Source organism: Pristiophorus japonicus, chromosome 12 (assembly GCF_044704955.1).
Source record: "Pristiophorus japonicus isolate sPriJap1 chromosome 12, sPriJap1.hap1, whole genome shotgun sequence".
In the NCBI taxonomy this organism is placed as follows: Eukaryota; Metazoa; Chordata; class Chondrichthyes; family Pristiophoridae; genus Pristiophorus; species Pristiophorus japonicus.
Genome location: NC_091988.1, coordinates 76712883 through 76729150, shown reverse-complemented (window position 1 = coordinate 76729150; position 16268 = coordinate 76712883). Strand labels below are relative to the sequence as shown.

The 16268-nt window shown below is 45.5% G+C and overlaps 1 protein-coding gene across 3 annotated transcripts in view; it reads right to left on the bottom strand.

The window, feature by feature from the left end:
* The window catches only part of tpra1 (transmembrane protein, adipocyte asscociated 1), a 69973-nt gene that overhangs the window by 46216 nt on the left and 7489 nt on the right, over window positions 1-16268 (bottom strand). The window contains exon 1 of one of the 3 annotated variants that reach the window (XM_070895703.1): window positions 14489-14669. The exons of 1 other annotated variant lie outside the window; for it this stretch is intronic. The gene's annotated coding sequence lies outside the window, so the exon portion shown is untranslated. Of the gene's footprint in view, window positions 1-14488; window positions 14670-16268 lie in introns of those variants that run through there. One more of the 3 variants, XM_070895702.1, reaches the window with a different exon arrangement.

Sequence of the window (16268 nt, the reverse complement as noted above, 5' to 3'; positions counted from 1 at the left end):
ACACCCTCAAAGCCTCCCTGATAAAGTGCAACATTCCCACTGGCACTTGGGAGTCTCTGGCCAAAGACCGCCCTGAGTGGAGGAAGTGCATCCGGGAGGGCGCTGAGCACCTCGAGTCGCAACGCCGAGAGCAAGCAGAAATCAAGCGCAGGCAGCGGAAAGAGCGTGCGGCAAACCTGTCTCACCCACCCCTTCCCTCAATGACTATCTGTCCCACCTGTGACAGAGTCTGTGGCTCTCGTATTGGACTGTTCAGCCACCTAAGAACTCATTTTAAGAGTGGAAGCAAGTCTTCCTCGATTCCGAGGGACTGCCTATAATGATGGGTTCCCAAAGCTCTCCACTACTGGGGGTTTTCCTCGCCTTATGTCTGGGTCTGTTGTAGACTCACTGATATCTGAGATTGATTACTGTGATTAGTCAACAACTCCATTGTCGTTATATCATATGACTACCAGGATGGTAGAAGGCAAACTAGATGGACCTTGGTCTTTTTTCGTCCAGCAGTTCCGATGATAAATTAAATGCTATGTAAATGATAAGGGAGGGAGAGATGCAGCAAGACAAATGAGTTATCAGGGAATAATTCCAAAGAATCAAGGAGGTATTAATTTAGAGGATCATCCTCTGCCAGTGCAGCAGACCACAGGGTGAGTGTCAGGTTGAGCTGTGGCCTGTGCCAAGTTGGTCATCATATCAGTAAAACTGCAATAGTCACATGACAGAGTCAAATACTATCAACCCTACAAAAAGTAGCACTACTCTCGTGCTCATAATGGCTTATACTTTTAATACGACAGCACAGTTAGCATTAAAATTCCAGTAGCGTGTAAAGAAGGGGCGTAAAATTTTCCTACTAGTAAATTGCCTGTGGCGGTGTCCAGAGTCAGTTGAGATAAAGTTTTTTTATATACACAAGATGACGAGAGTTGGGAGACAGCATTCAGAAATTCGCTCCATGGAGCCACCTAGTGGCTAGAGCCTCACAACTATGTTGTGACAGTTGACATAGCAAAGTTGAATGGGAAATGCTGACACAAAAAAAAGAAGAGCATGTCCTATGCAAGCTTTTAAATAATGCACTAGTCAATCACCAATAACTGAGTGAAGGCCAGGTGAAGGGATAAGAGGGCGAGATTGATTGGCTCAGGATATGCAGACATAATTCAGTCCCTATTTTAAAGCTATACAATCTGTCCTTTAAAAAATATTTATATAATACTTTGCCCAACCAGGGGTTAAATTACAAGGAGAGATTACACAAGGTTATATTCCCTGGAATTTAGATCGGGATGATTTGATCAAAGTTTCAAGATATTAAAGGGAACAGATAAGGTAGATAGAGAGAAACTATTTCCGCTGGTTGAGGAGTCTAAGACTAGTCTAGAAATTTGAGCCAGACATTTCAGAAGTGAAATTCAGAAACACAAAGGGTGGTAGAAGTTTGTAACACACTTCCGTAAATAGCAATTGATGCTAGATCAATTGTTAATTTTAAATCTGAGATTGATAGATTTTTATTAACCAAAGATATGAAGGGATATGGGGCAAAACCGGTATATGGAGTTAGGTCACAGATCAGTCATGCTCCGATTGAATGGCAGAACAGGCTCGAGGGGCTAAATGACCGACTCCTGTTCCTCTGTTCCTACTGCATTGTGGGAAGCAAAGAAGTAGAGCTCATTGGAATTGGTTAGAATTATAGGCATTTCTCTGGAGGAGCTCAGAAACACAGCATCAACAATGGTCGGAGGGCATAATTACAGTGTAACACGTTTACAGAGACAATTTCCATTATAAGTGTGGACCCAGCAATTTATAATGGAAAAGGTTGACACCTGAAAGTGTGCGTAGATGAAATTAAAAAAAAAAATATGCACATTATAGATAGATATCCACTTGACTGTTAAAAACAGCCATCAGTACTACTTTAGCACACAAGAACATAAGAACTAGGAGCAGGAGTAGGCCATTCAGCCCCTTGAGTCTGCTCCACCATTCAATGAGATCATGGCTAATCTACGTCAACACTTTCCTGCACTATCCCCATATCCCTTCATATGCAAAAATCTATCGATCTCTGTCTTGAATATACTCAACGACTGAGCCTCCACAGCCCTCTGAGATAGAGAATTCCAAAGATTCACCACCCTCTGAGTGAAGAAATTTCTCCTCATCTCAGTCCCAAATGGCCGACCCCTGATTCTGAAACTGTGACCCCTGGTTCTAGACTCCCCAGCCAGGGGAAACATCCTCCCTCAAACCCTGCAAGAATGTTATATGTTTCAATGAGATCATCTCTCATTCTTCTAAACTCCAGAGAATATAGGCCTCGTCTACTCAATCTCTCTTCACTGACAATCCCCCCATCCCAGGAATCAGTCTGGTGAATCTTTGTTGCACTCCTCTACGGCAAGTATATCCTTCCTTGGGTAAGGAGGCCAAAACTGTACACAATACTCCAGGTGCAGTCTCACCAGGGCCCTATATAATTGCAGCAAGATATCATTAGTCTTACACTTTAGATTTCTCTGTTTATACAAACCAGGGTTGCGTCGAGAGATGGAAACTTGAGCAGCACGACACTAAGGCGAAGTGTTAGCAGCCACACACCTGTCAGTGGCGGCAACCCGAGATGATGAAGTTGGTCCAAGTCTGTAATTGCACTGCTGGATGCTTCGACTGGCAGTTGATGTAGGCACAGTGAAAAGATTTCCGGCACCTGCCGTCACACTATACTGAAAGACCAGCGTCAACGCTAGAAGCTGCAATGCGAGCTTTTTCACATTACAACAGTGACTACACTTCAAAAGTACTTTATTGGCTGTAAAGCACTTTGAGACGTTCGGTGGTCGTGAAAGGCGCTATATAAATTCAAGTCTTTCTTTCAATGCTTCAGGAGAATGTCACTGCTTGCGTGGTTCGAGAGGTCACATGAATCCTCCACTTGTGTAAAGATAAAACAATCCTTCGCTTGCGTAAAGAAAAAAAAGAGACCCATAGTTCCAAGCCATCGTTTACACAGAAAACATCAAAGGATTGTTTTTAATCTTGAGGGCAATTCAGAGCCTAAATGTAAGTCAGATGTGTCATCCCACAACAAGAGTTATTGCAGCACTGCCTCAACAGTTCATCACAAACAGATTCCCTCAGCGCATCACTCCACACATTGTTGTAAGACTGGAGCCACTCAGCTGCTCCATGACTAACCCTCCCATGGCCTTCGGTCAGCGTGATACTGCTCCTGTAATCAGTTGATAACTTTCAACAAGGCCAGACTAGGAATCACAAAAGGTACAAAGAAAGGTCTTGCATTTGTTCAGTGCCTTTCATGACCTAGCGATGTCCCAACATGTTTTATCGCCAATGAAGTACTATTTCGAAGAAAAGCAGTGGTGTTCTCCTCTGTGTCCCGACCCACTTTTATCCCACAACCAACATCACCAAAAAAGGAGAGATTATCTGCTCATTATCTAATTTCTGTTTGTGGGAGCTTGCTATATGCAAATTGCCTGCCGCGTTCCCTACGTTACAACAGTGACTACACTCCAAAAGTACTTCATTGGCTGTACTTTGAGAGGTTCTGAGGCAGTGAAAGACGCTATATAGATGCAAGTCTTTCTTTCTTTTAGGATCTATCCACCAATGAGCCAGCGTTGATTTTGTGCCCATTTCCAAACTTTCAGGAGGTATAAAATTCCAAAAGGACGAACTAATGATTTTTAAAAATGAGGGGGCAAATACAAGCCATTTGCCTAAACTTTGAGAGATTGGATTGCCATGAATTGGGGCTCATAATTTTTGGTCACCCCTGACTTACTTGAGCTAATGAACCGATCCTTTCCATGGGCCCAACATCGCCCAAGCCGTTTTTTCGGCGCACTAACCTGAAGCGCGCCGACTTTGCGCACTGGAAAGGGCACCAGAAAAAAGGGGCCCCATCCTGGCTACTCTTCAGAGTCCCCGGAATCATGGCTGGCGTACAGTTTATGGCGGGGGGCGGGGGACGGAGCAACAGGCCAGTGCAGAAAGCACTACTGGCACCTGCGCGCATGCTCAGTGAGGGCTGCGTGCATGCTCCTGCCCTCCCAGCACGCCCTATGGGCTGTGAGCAGGATCCAATGCTCGCAGCCCCTATCCCCGGCCGAAGGGATGCCCGATCTCGCCGCACCCTATCCCCAGCCGACTGGCCTCCCGCGGGCGGAGTTCTATTTTTTTTATTTAGTGGCTGTGCTTGAGATTGCGGGGGGGGAGGAGGAGGAGAGTTTTTGAGGGGGGGGGGGGGGGGGGAAGTGGGAGGGGAGGAGAAGAGGAAGAGTGTATGGGGGTGGGGGGAGGAGAAAGAGTGTTTTATATACTACCCTCTCTACCCCACCCTGTGGCATCCCTGCCAGCAGCTCTCATTTCTCCAGTAGGATTTACTTCATTTATTAGTATTTAATTTTGAGCTTTTCCTTGCAATGTTTGCTGCTTGGTTGTTGAGGTCCTCTCCAGTTCCCTTCCCTCCCCTATCCCTGCCCTAATATCTGCCGAATGTGTGCTGCTTTTTCTTCACTGCCCACAAGGTTTTTCAGAGCTGGCCACATACGCTGACCTAAGTCGATTTGGAGTAAGTTATTGCTGGCCAAAGTGGCACAGATGGTCAAAACGGGCGCAAGTGTCTGAGAACACCCCACTTTTGGAAAAAAAACTGACCTAAAAAAAAAATCATACATAACTGGCTTACTCTGGAGCAAATTTTTTGGGGAAAATGGCATTTTTTAAACTTACGCCAGAAAAAACTTACTCCAAAAAAATTGATGCAAGTCATGGCTAAAATTGGGCCCTGGGTCTGGAGTAGAAACAGTGCTGATCATTGCTATTCCAGCACTGGCAACTTCCAGGCCTGCTTATTTTAGAGAGAGGGAGCAGACTGTTTATTTATCACTACATGTATTCAAATAAAATGAAATTACAGGAGAGTCTATTTTTATATATTTTTTTAAAGGGAGGAAACCGCTGGGTAAAGACGTTCCTTACCCTATATGTGACTCCAGTCCCACACCAATCTTAACTGACCTCTGAAGTAGCCTCGCAGGCCACTCCGTTGTATCACACCGCTACAAAGAATGGACTGCAGCAGTTCAGGAAGACGGCGCATCACCACAAACTCAAGGGCAACTAGGGATGGGCAGTAAATGCTGGCCTTGCCGATGACACCCATATTACATAGAATATGCAGCACAGAAACAGGCCATTCACCCCAACTAGTCCATGCCGGTGTTTATGCTCCACACAAGCCTCTGCTCAACACTCTTCATCAAACACTATCAGCATAACCTTCTATTCCTTCCTTCTACAGGTCCTTATCTGGCTTCCCCTTAAATGCATCTGTGCTGATCGCCTCAACCACTCCGTGGCAGCGAGTTCCACATTCTCACCACTCTCTGGGTAAAGACGTTTCTCCTGAATTCCCTATTGGATTTATTAGTGACGATCTTATATTTATGGTCCCCACAAGTGTTGAACTGAGAGATGCAATAAGCAGAACCCAGCTTTGGCTGCAAGATTGTGATGCTGAAAACTGTGAGCTGCGCTACGTTATGTTAAAAGCTGAACCCAGCTAAGGCAGCGAAGCTGTAATAATGAACCGAGTCGCACTGCAATAACCTGAACCCAGCTAATGCTCTGCTGTTGCGTTCCCAAAACCAAGTGACTGTGCAATCTATGATCAACAACAACAACTTGTATGTATATAGATCCTTTAACGAAGTGAAACGCCCAAAGGCGTGTTATAAGACAAAAAAATAAATTTGAGCCAGATAAGAAGAAATTAGGGCAGGTGAAGAGGTCGGTTTTAAGAAGCGTCTTGAAGGAGGAAAGAGAGGTAGAGAGGTGGAGAGGTATAGGGAGGGAGTTCCAGAGCTTAGAGACAGCTGAAGGCACAGCCACCAATGGTTGAACGATTATAAATCAAGGATGCTCAAGGAGGGCAAAATTTGAGGTGTGCAGGCATCTCGGGTGTCGGGGGGTGGTTTGTGGGGCTGAAGGAGATTATAGAGATCGGGAGGGGGCGATGCCATGGAGAGATTTGAAAATAAGGATGAGAATTTAGAAATCGAGGCTTTGCTTAACCGGAAGCTGATGTAGGTCAGCGAGCACAGGGGTGATGGGTAAGCAGGACTTAGTGCGAGTTAGGACAGGGACTGCCAAGTTTTGGATAACCATTTTATCTTCACGTGCATAGAGTTAGGAAAGTCAAATTGTGGTAGTGATATGACGTTCCAAGAATTAATAAAAGAAGAGAGTTAGTTTGGGTACCCACTGTCCACTGCGACACTTAATACAAACAGAAAGGAAAATGTCACTGAAACGTAATTCGGCATGCATACAAACAGTTTAGAAGAATGCGAGGTGATCTCATTGAAATGTACAAGATTCTTAGAGGGGAATTGACAGGGTAAGATGTTGAGAGGTTGATTTCCCTGATTGGAGAGTAGAGAACTAGCGGAGTGGGCACAGTCCCAGGATAAGGGGGTGGCCATTTAGGACTGAAATGAGGAAAAATTTCTTCAGTCAGAGGGTTGTGAATCTTTGGAATTCTCTGCTCTAAAAGGGCTGTGGATGCTCAGTCGTTGAGTATATTTAAGGCTAAGAGAGATTTTAGAGGAATCGAGGGATATGGGGATAGTGTGGGAAAATGGATTGAGGTCAAAGATCAGCCATGATCTTATTGAATGGCAAAGCAGGCTCGAGGGGCCGTATGGCCGACTCCTGCGTCTAATTCTTATGTTCTTATCCTGTTGACGGTCTTCCTCTGGCGTAGGCACTGATTCTTGCTGAGGTATATTTCTAAGGGTACCAGAACAACTCCCAATACCTCACTCAAGTGAGCATTTATCATACGCGAGTATCACCAGCCTATTCAACCATGGAGAACATCACTGCAGTGCCCCATTCTGCCTGCACCCAGTGTCTGCACGTGTTTTCCAGCAAGAGTCATTACATTGTGATCAGCAGAGGGTACTCTTTCTGATACACTGAAACTTCATAGAATCATACAGCACAGAAGCAGGCCATTCGGCCCATCGTGCCTTTGCCGGGTTTTTGAAAGAACTGTCCAATTAGCAACTTGGCTCACATGGCTATACCGTGCTGCTTAACAAAGCCTCCCCGGCTAGCTAGGCCTTTCACCACGTGCTACGCCTGAACTTGGTGGCGGTGAGGCCATTATCACCATATTACCTGATCTCTCCCCAAGTATTTTCTCCTCTTATACCATGATGAACCCCTCTTGCCTCTCCTTTAATATCCTCATTGCCTGGTGTTCCCCAAGCTTCACCCAGAGTTGCTTCCCAAGGCATCCTCCCTCAGCCTCTGCATTGAGCGACAGGCCATCCTAGTGATTTCAATTTCCAGCTCAGCTCCCCTTGCCCTCTCCTATGAATCCACTGCCCTCCTCTCTGAATCCACTGCCCTCCTGTCTTCCCTGAACTCATCCCTAGCCATATTCACTGCCATCCCCTTGACCTTGCCATCTCCCCTGGCCTCTCTACTCGCTTGGCCTCAATTGTTGACAAGGCCATCTCAGAGCACTCCCTTGTAACTCTCGCTACTCACATACCCCACGTCCTTCCAACTCCACTCCATTCTGGGTCCATTCCTGTGGAAAAAAAAAACTCTCCCCCAAATCACTTACAACTGTACTTTCAGACTCCAAATGGCCTATCCTTTGGCCCTCCATTCGCTACGATACATCTGCAGCTCAACCACTCCCTCACCTTCATCTATTGTTCCCAGAAAAACCTTTACTCTCTCCACCGCGCCAACCCTTCCTGCCCTATCTTTACTCCCTCAAGTCCAAGGATCACAGACTTTTGAATATCTGGTACACAACTGACTTAGCCATCCATCGACAGGATCTGATTGGATCACACAAGGGACAATTGGACTTCTGTCCAGTGCCAAAACTGCCCAATATTTTAAGATCATCCTGGAGTCGTGCCATTGCGTCCACCGTGGGAAGCACTCTCACCTCTGAGACTTGAGCACAAAAATCTAGGCTGACGCTCCCAGTGCAGTGCTGAGGGAGCACTGTACTGTTGGAGGTGCCGTCTTTCGGATGAGACTTTAAACCTAGGCTCTATCTGCTCTCTCAGGAGCACTATTTCAAAGAAGCCAATATTTATTTCTCAATCAACAACATCAAAAGGGGTCGCCCATTTAAATCAGAGATGAGGAGGAATTTCTTCTCTCAGAGGGGTGTGAATCTTTGGAATTCTCTACCCCAGAAAGCTGTGGAGGCTGGGTCATTGAATATATTTAAAGGTGGAGAAAAACAGATTTTTGAACACTAGGGGAGTCAAGGGTTATGGGGAGTGGGCAGGGAAGTGGCATTAAGGCCAAGATCAGATCAGAAAAGATCTTATTGAATGGCGGAGCAGGCTCAAGGGGCCAAATGGCCTAATCCTGCTTCTATTTCTTATGCAACATCACAAAAACAGATTATCTGGTCATTACCACATTGTGGGAGCTTGCTGTGCGTGAACTGACTGCTGCGTTTCCTACATTACAACAGTGACTACACTTCAAAAAGACATTTCATTGACTGTTAAACGTTTTGGGACATCCGGAGGTTGTGAAAGGTGCTACAGAAATGAAAGCATTACTTTTTTTCTAGAGAGCAAAGATAACCCCTCATGTTATGCTCCACAACTAACCACTTCCTTAAAACCTTCTCCTCTGTATTCTCTACCCTAAGCAACAAGTGCAAGGAGCTCATGGACTACTTTGTCATTAGGATTGAGACCATCCGGTCAGCTGCCTCTGCTGCTTCTTCCTTTCCCGGCAAGCCAAACCTCCCTCCAGGTTCACCATGCCCAAGCCCTGAATCCTAATTTCTCTCCCATCTCCACTCCTGCCCTCTCCAAGATCAGCATGACCATGAGACCCACCTCTGCTCCCTGGACCTTATTCCTGCTGGCCACCCAACTTCCCTTCCAGGCACTCAAGACCAGATTAGATTGCTCCCTATTTTCAGGCACTGTCCCCCTCCATTTCAAAACCATCATCACCCCACCCCACCCTCCTCAAATATGCTATCCTCTGTCCTTGCAAACTACCGCCCCATCTCCAACCTCCCTTTCCTCTCCAAAGTCCTTCAATAAGTTGACACCTCTCAAATCCACACCAATCTTTCCTGCAACATATTTGAATCTCTCCAATAAGATTTACATCACTGAAACAGCCTTGCCAAAGTCACAAATAACATAGTTTGTGAATGTGGTATATTATCTCTACCCGACAGCCTTTGATGTGACTGGCCACACCACCCCTCATCAACGCCTCTCTTCCATTGGTCAGCTTAGTGAGACATAGAAACATAGAAAATAGGTGCAGGAGTAGACCATTCGGCCCTTCGAGCCTGCACCGCCATTCAATAAGATCATGGCTGATCATTCCCTCAGTACCTCTTTCCTGCTCTCTCTCCATATCCCTTGATCCCTTTAGCCGTAAGGCCCATATCTAACTCTCTCTTGAATATATCCAATGAACTGGCATCAACAACGCTCTGCGGCAGGGAATTCCATAGGTTAACAACTCTCAGTGAAGAAGTTCCTCCTCATCTCAGTCCTAAATGGCCTACCCCTTATCCTAAGACTGTGTCCCCTGGTTCTGGACTTCCCCAACATCGGGAACAATCTTCCCGCATCTAACCTGTCCAGTCCCATCAGAATCTTATACGTTTCTACAAGATCCCCCTCATCCTTCTAAACTCCAGTGAATAAAGGCCCAGTTAATCCAGTCTTTCCTCATACGACAGTCCAGCCATCCCTGGAATCAGTCTGGTGAACCTTCGCAGCATTCCCTCAATAGCAAGAACGTCCTTCCTCAGATTAGGAGACCAAAACGATACACAATATTCCAGGTGAGGCCTCACTAAGGCCCTGTACAACTGCAGTAAGACCTCCCTGCTCCTATACTCAAATCCCCTAGCTATGAAGGCCAACATACCATTTGCCTTCTTCACCACCTGCTGTACCTGCATGCCCACTTTCAGTGACTGATGAACCATGACACCAGGTCTTGTTGCACCTCCCTTTTTTCCTAATCTGCCGCCATTCAGATAATATTCTGCTTTCGTGATTTTGCCCCCAAAATGGATAACCTCACATTTATCCACATTATACTGCATCTGCCATGCATTTGCCCACTCACCTAACCTGTCCAAGTCACCCTGCAAACTCTTAGCGTCCTCCTCACAGCTCACACCACCACCCAGTTTAGTGTCATCCGCAAACTTGGAGATATTACACTCAATTCCTTCTTCTAAATCGTTAATGTATATTGTAAAGAGCTAGTCCCAGCACTGAGCCCTGCAGCACCCCACTAGTCACTGCCTGCCATTCTGAAAAAGGACCCGTTTATCCCGACTCTCTGCTTCCTGTCTGCCAACCAGTTCTCTATCCACGTCAGTACATTATTCCCAATACCATGCGCTTTGATTTTGCACACCAATCTCTTGTGCGGGACCTTGTCAAAACCTTTTGAAAGTCCAAATACACCACATCCACTGGTTCTCCCTTGTTCACTCTGCTAGTTATATCCTCAAAAAATTCCAGAAGATTCGTCAAGCATTATTTCCCCTTCATAAATCTATGCTGACTTGGTCCGATCCGGTCACTGCTTTCCAAATGCGCTGCTATTTCATCCTTAATGATTGATTCCAACATTTTCCCCACTACTGATGTCAGGCTAACTGGTCTATAGTTACCCGTTTTCTCTCTCACTCCTTTTTTAAAAAGTGGTGTTACATTAGCTACCCTCCAGTCCATAGGCCCAGAGTTGATAGACTGTTGGAAAATGATCACCAATGCATCCACTATTTCTAGGGCCACTTCCTTAAGTACTCTGGGATGCAGACTATCAGGCCCTGGGGATTTATCGGCCTAAAATCCCATCAATTTCCCGCCTAATAAGGATATCCTTTAGTTCTTCCTTCTCACTAGACCCACTGTCCCAGAGTACATTCGGAAGGTTATTTGTGTCTTCCTTCGTGAAGGCAGAACCGAAGTATTTGTTCAATTGGTCTGCCATTTCTTTGTTCCCCATTATAAATTCACCTGAATCTGACTGAAAGGGACCTACGTTTGTCTTCACTAATCTTTTTCTCTTCACATATTTATAGAAGCTGTTGCAGTCAGTTTTTATGTTCCCTGCAAGTTTCCTCTCATACTCTATTTTCCCCCTTTTAATTAAACCCCTAGTCCTCCTCTGTTGAATTCTAAATTTCTCCCAGTCCTCAGGTTTGTTGCTTTTTCTAGCCAATTTATATGCTTCTTCCTTGGCTTTAACACTATCCTTAATTTCCCTTGTTAGCCATGGTTGATCCACCTTCCCCGTTTTATTTTTACTCCAGACAGGGATGTACAATTGCTGAAGTTCATCCATGCGATCTTTAAATGTTTGCCATTGCTTATCCACCATCAACCCTTTAAGTATCCTTTGCCAGTCTATTCTAGCCAATTCACACCTCATACCGTCGAAGTTACCTTTCCTTAAGTTCAGGACCCTAGTTTCCGAATTAACTGTGTCACTCTCCATCTTAAGAAAGAATTCTACCATATTATGGTCACTCTTCCCCAAGGGGCCTCGCACAACAAGATTGCTAATTACTCCCTTCTCATTACACATCACCCAGTCTAGGATGGCCAGCTCTCTAGTTGGTTCCTCGACATATTGGTCTCGAAAACCATCCCTAATGCACTCCAGGAAATCTTCCTCCACTGCATTGCTACTAGTTTGGTTAGCCCAATCAATATGTAGACTAAAGTCGCCCATAACTGCTGTACCTTTATTACACACATCCCTTATTTCTTGTTTGATGCTGTCCCCAACCTCACTACTACTGTTTGGTGGTCTGTACACAACTCCCACTAACTATTGTATTAATTTCCTCTTTAACCAGCAATGCCACCCCGCCTCCTTTTCCTTTCTGTCTATCCTTCCTAAATGTTGAAAAACCTTGGATGTTGAGGTCCCAGCCTTGGTCACCCTGGAGCCATGTCTCCATGATGTCAATTACATCTTAACCGTTAACTGCTATCTGCGCAGTTAATTCGTCCACCTTATTCCGAATACTCCTCGCATTGAGGCACAGAGCCTTCAGGCTTGTCTTTTTAACACACTTTGCCCCTTTAGAATTTTTCTGTAATGTGGCCCTTTTTGTTTTTTGCCTTGGGTTTCTCTGCCCTACACTTTTACTATTCTCCTTTCTATCTTTTGTTTCTGCCTCCATTTTATTTCCCTCTGTCTCCCTGCATGGGTTCCCATCCCCCTGCCATGTTAGTTTAACTCCTCCCCAACAGACAGACTTGCTCGCTTCTACTCTTGCCTATTGGTCAATAACCAGACCATAGCCAGCAATGGATTTTCTTCCTGCCCCCACGCTGTTACCCTGGGAGTCCCCCTTCATCTACAAAATGCCCCATTCAGACACGGGGTCAGCTTCCATCTGTACACTGTGACATGCAGAATTAGCTCTCCACCATCACGGTCAACCCTTCCACTGTCTCTGTGCTGTCAGACCGCTTGCTTGACATCCAGTCTTGGGATGAGCAACAATTTCTTCCAATCAAACACTGGGAAGATCGAAGCCAACATCTTCTGCTCCTCGCAACCATCGCCATACCCTTACCACCAATTCCAGAAGCTTCAGGTTGAACCAAACATTGTAATCATGATGTCTTCATCAACCCGTAGCCTGGAGCTGAGCTTCGAACCCCATGTCCTCTCCCCCACCAAGACTGCCCGTTTCAACTTCCAAAACATTGTCCACCTCCGGCCTAATCTTAGTCCATGTGCCTTTGTTACCTCAACCACGGATCAGGCCATCTCCACACTTGACTATTCCAACACTCCCCTGTGGTGGCCTCCCATCCTCCACAAATTTCAGCTCATTCAAAACCCTGATGCCTGTAACCTATCCGACACCAATTCTCACGGATCCCTCTTCTCGCTGATCTACGTTGGGGCTCTGGGAGCCAATGCCTCAAATCTGAAATTCTCAATACCTTCTCCCCCACAACTCACCTCCCTATCTCCAGCCCTACAGGTCTCTCCAAATTCTCCACTCCTCCAACTCTGGCCTCTTGTGTATCACCCCTCACCCCCACCCACCGTTAGTGGCCTTACCGAGGTCCCACATTCTGGAATTCCCTCCCTAAACCCTCCATCACCCTCTGCTACTTAAAGACCCACCTTGTTGACCAGGTATTTGGTCACCCCTACTAATTTCTCCTTTTAGCTCAGTGTTCAATTTTTCCCTCTGTTAAGTACCTTAGGACATTGTTCTATGTTAAATGCTGAGAGGCTGTTTCCACTGGCTGGAGAGTCTAGAACTAGGGGTCATAGTCTCAGGATAAGGGGTCGGCCATTTAAGACTTAGATCAGCAGGAATTTCTTCACTCCGAAGGTCATGAATCTTTGGAATTCTCTGCCTCAAGGGCTGTGGATTTTCAGCCGTTGAGTATATTCAAGACTGCGATAGATTTTTGGACTCTAGGGGAATCAAGGGATCTGGGATAGAGCAGGAAAGTGGAATTGAGGTCAAAGATCAGCCATGATCTTATTGAATGGCAGAGAAGGCTCAAGGGGGCATATCGCCTACTCCTGCTTCTAAATCTTATGTTCTTAAAGGTGCTATATAAATGCAAACTGTGGTGTGTGTGTGTGTATAAATATGTATGTTGACAGATATAAAGACATATGCAGATAGACAGACAGGAAATAGGGATATACAGGTATTATATATTAACACACATACATACACCCCCACACATCCATTTTACAACCTCCCTCCAAGCTGATAAACTTACATACATAAAGCACAAATCTGAGTTCTCTAAACAGCAAGTTAAAACACTGGATTCTGAGCGTAGCTGAACCTCATTGTCTTGTAACACAGTCTAACCCTGCGCGTTTTCCTGTACATATCACCCTTTAATGATCACATAAACGTATCAGTAACATTGGGTTGCACAATCCCCCCCCCCCCCCCCGGTTGATCCAATAGCAACACCGCCTATTCGAACTCCTTAAATAAAATCCACCTTCATTCTAACGCAGAGACTAAATACATAAATGGCCTTATTAAAAAGATGTGCACCCCTCCCCTTTGTATTATCTGACATTAAGCTTGCTTCGAGAGCCATTGATTTTGGGTTTTGTTTTCCTTTCAATTTCGTGTCTAGGCCAAAATTCCCTTGTTCAACCTAAAGGTCGATACTTCCTAAAAAAAATAACTTAGCTCCCAGTGCTGAAAAGGAGACGAATGCAATAAAAAAAAAACTATTCGGGTCAAAATAATTTGATGCGAGTTCTATGTGAAAGGGGATCCCAGTCAGAATGGATACAAAATGTAACAGGCACAGTGTAACAATTGGACAATGTGTCAATTTTCTGTCAGTTTCAATGTGACACAGTCCGCACAAAACTGATCGCTACTTACCGATTGCAGCGCTATCCAAGCAATTAAAATGGGATAAGCAGCTTGCTCCCACACCTCAGGCAGAACATGTCTATCTATCTATCTGTCTCTCTCCTGGGCTGCTTTATGCGACTTGTACAGGCTCAGCTAATCACCTGACTGCAGCCTCCTTCCACATAAACTCTGCACAGGAACAGTTTCCTGCTGAACGGCCACTTCCTCCCCACCGTCCAAAGCTTTGGCACTGTCTCCAAAGTGCACAGCTATATCGCCGCCGAAATGGACAAGGGACAGTTTTTGTTGTTGGCTGTGCCTGTGCCGGCTGTTTGAAAGAGCAATTCAAATAGCTGTGGCTCAGTCGGTAGCATCCTCGTCTTTGAGACAGAAGGTTGTGGGTTCAAGTCCCACACCAGAAACTTGTGCACAAAAATGCAGGCTGACACTCCAGTGTGGTTGCACTGTTAGAGGCGCTGCCTTTTGGTTGAGACGTTAAACCGAGACCCGTCTGCTCTCTCAGGTGGACGTTAAAGATCCCATGACACTATTTCAATCAGCATCACTACAAAAAAACAGATTATCTGCTCAATATCACATTGCTGTTTTTGGGAACATGATCTGTGCAAATTGACTCCTGTGTTTCCAACATTACAAAATTGACTACATTTTAAAAGTACTTCATTGGCTGTAAAGTGCTTTGGGATATCTGGTGATCGTGAAAGGTGCTATATAAAATGCAAGTCTTTCTTTGGCACCCTGTGCGGAGGGGAGCGGGTAGGTCCGAGGGCCTCCTCGTAGGACTGCTCCTGGCACGGCCAAGGGTGCCATCTGCCGGTCCAGGCAGCGGGCGGTCGAGGGGGTCGTTCAGCCTGACTGCCTGTCTCTCTTCCGCGCCTACATCCGGGCCAGGGTGTCCCTGAAGATGGAGCACGCGGTGTCCACCGGTACGCTCGCGGCCTTCTGCGAGATGTGGGCACCGGAGGGACTGGAGGCATCGTCACCCCAGCAATCAAATTTTAATTTGATTTTATATGTTTTAAAGTTTAACTTGTTTTAATTGCCGGATTTTAGTGTCCCCCTCCCCTTTTATAGGGGGCACTTGTAAAATTTATGATTTTAAAGCCCAAAAAAACACAAAAAAAAACCAAAAAACAAAAAAAAGGAAAAAAGGGTCTTGAAAAATGTTTGGAGTGTCCCCCAGATTGGAGGGTACTTGACTTAACTGTTTTATTGGTATCCAACCAAAAGAGTTGTGATAATGACCAGATAAGTGATGTTTTAGTGCTGTTGGTTGAGGGATAAATATTGACCAGGACATCGGATAGAACTCCCATGCTCTTATTCAAAATGGAATCTTTTACCTCCACCTGTGAGGGCAGATGGGGCCTGGGTTTAATATCTCAGCTAAAAGACAACATCTCTGCAGCACCCACTCTACTACACTGGGAGCATCAGCCTAGATTTTGTGCTCAAGTCTCTGGACTGGGACTTGAACCTACAACCTTCTGCCTGAAAGTGAGAGTGCTGGCCACTGAGCCACAGCTGACACCTATAGCCAATTCCCTTGCTGACAATCCACCTTGTCACCCCCACACCATAAAAAGGTGTGCCTCTTTTAGTTAACCCATAAGGCAAAACTGTGTTGCCCAGTGTCATCAACTCAAAAAATCTAACAAATGTGCCCCTTTTTTAGAGGGGCACAACTAACAAAACAAAATTCATACCATAAAAAAAAACAAATTAAATAATACTATTTTCCATATCTACTACATAAAACGGTGTTTGATTATGGGCCGTTGCTAAC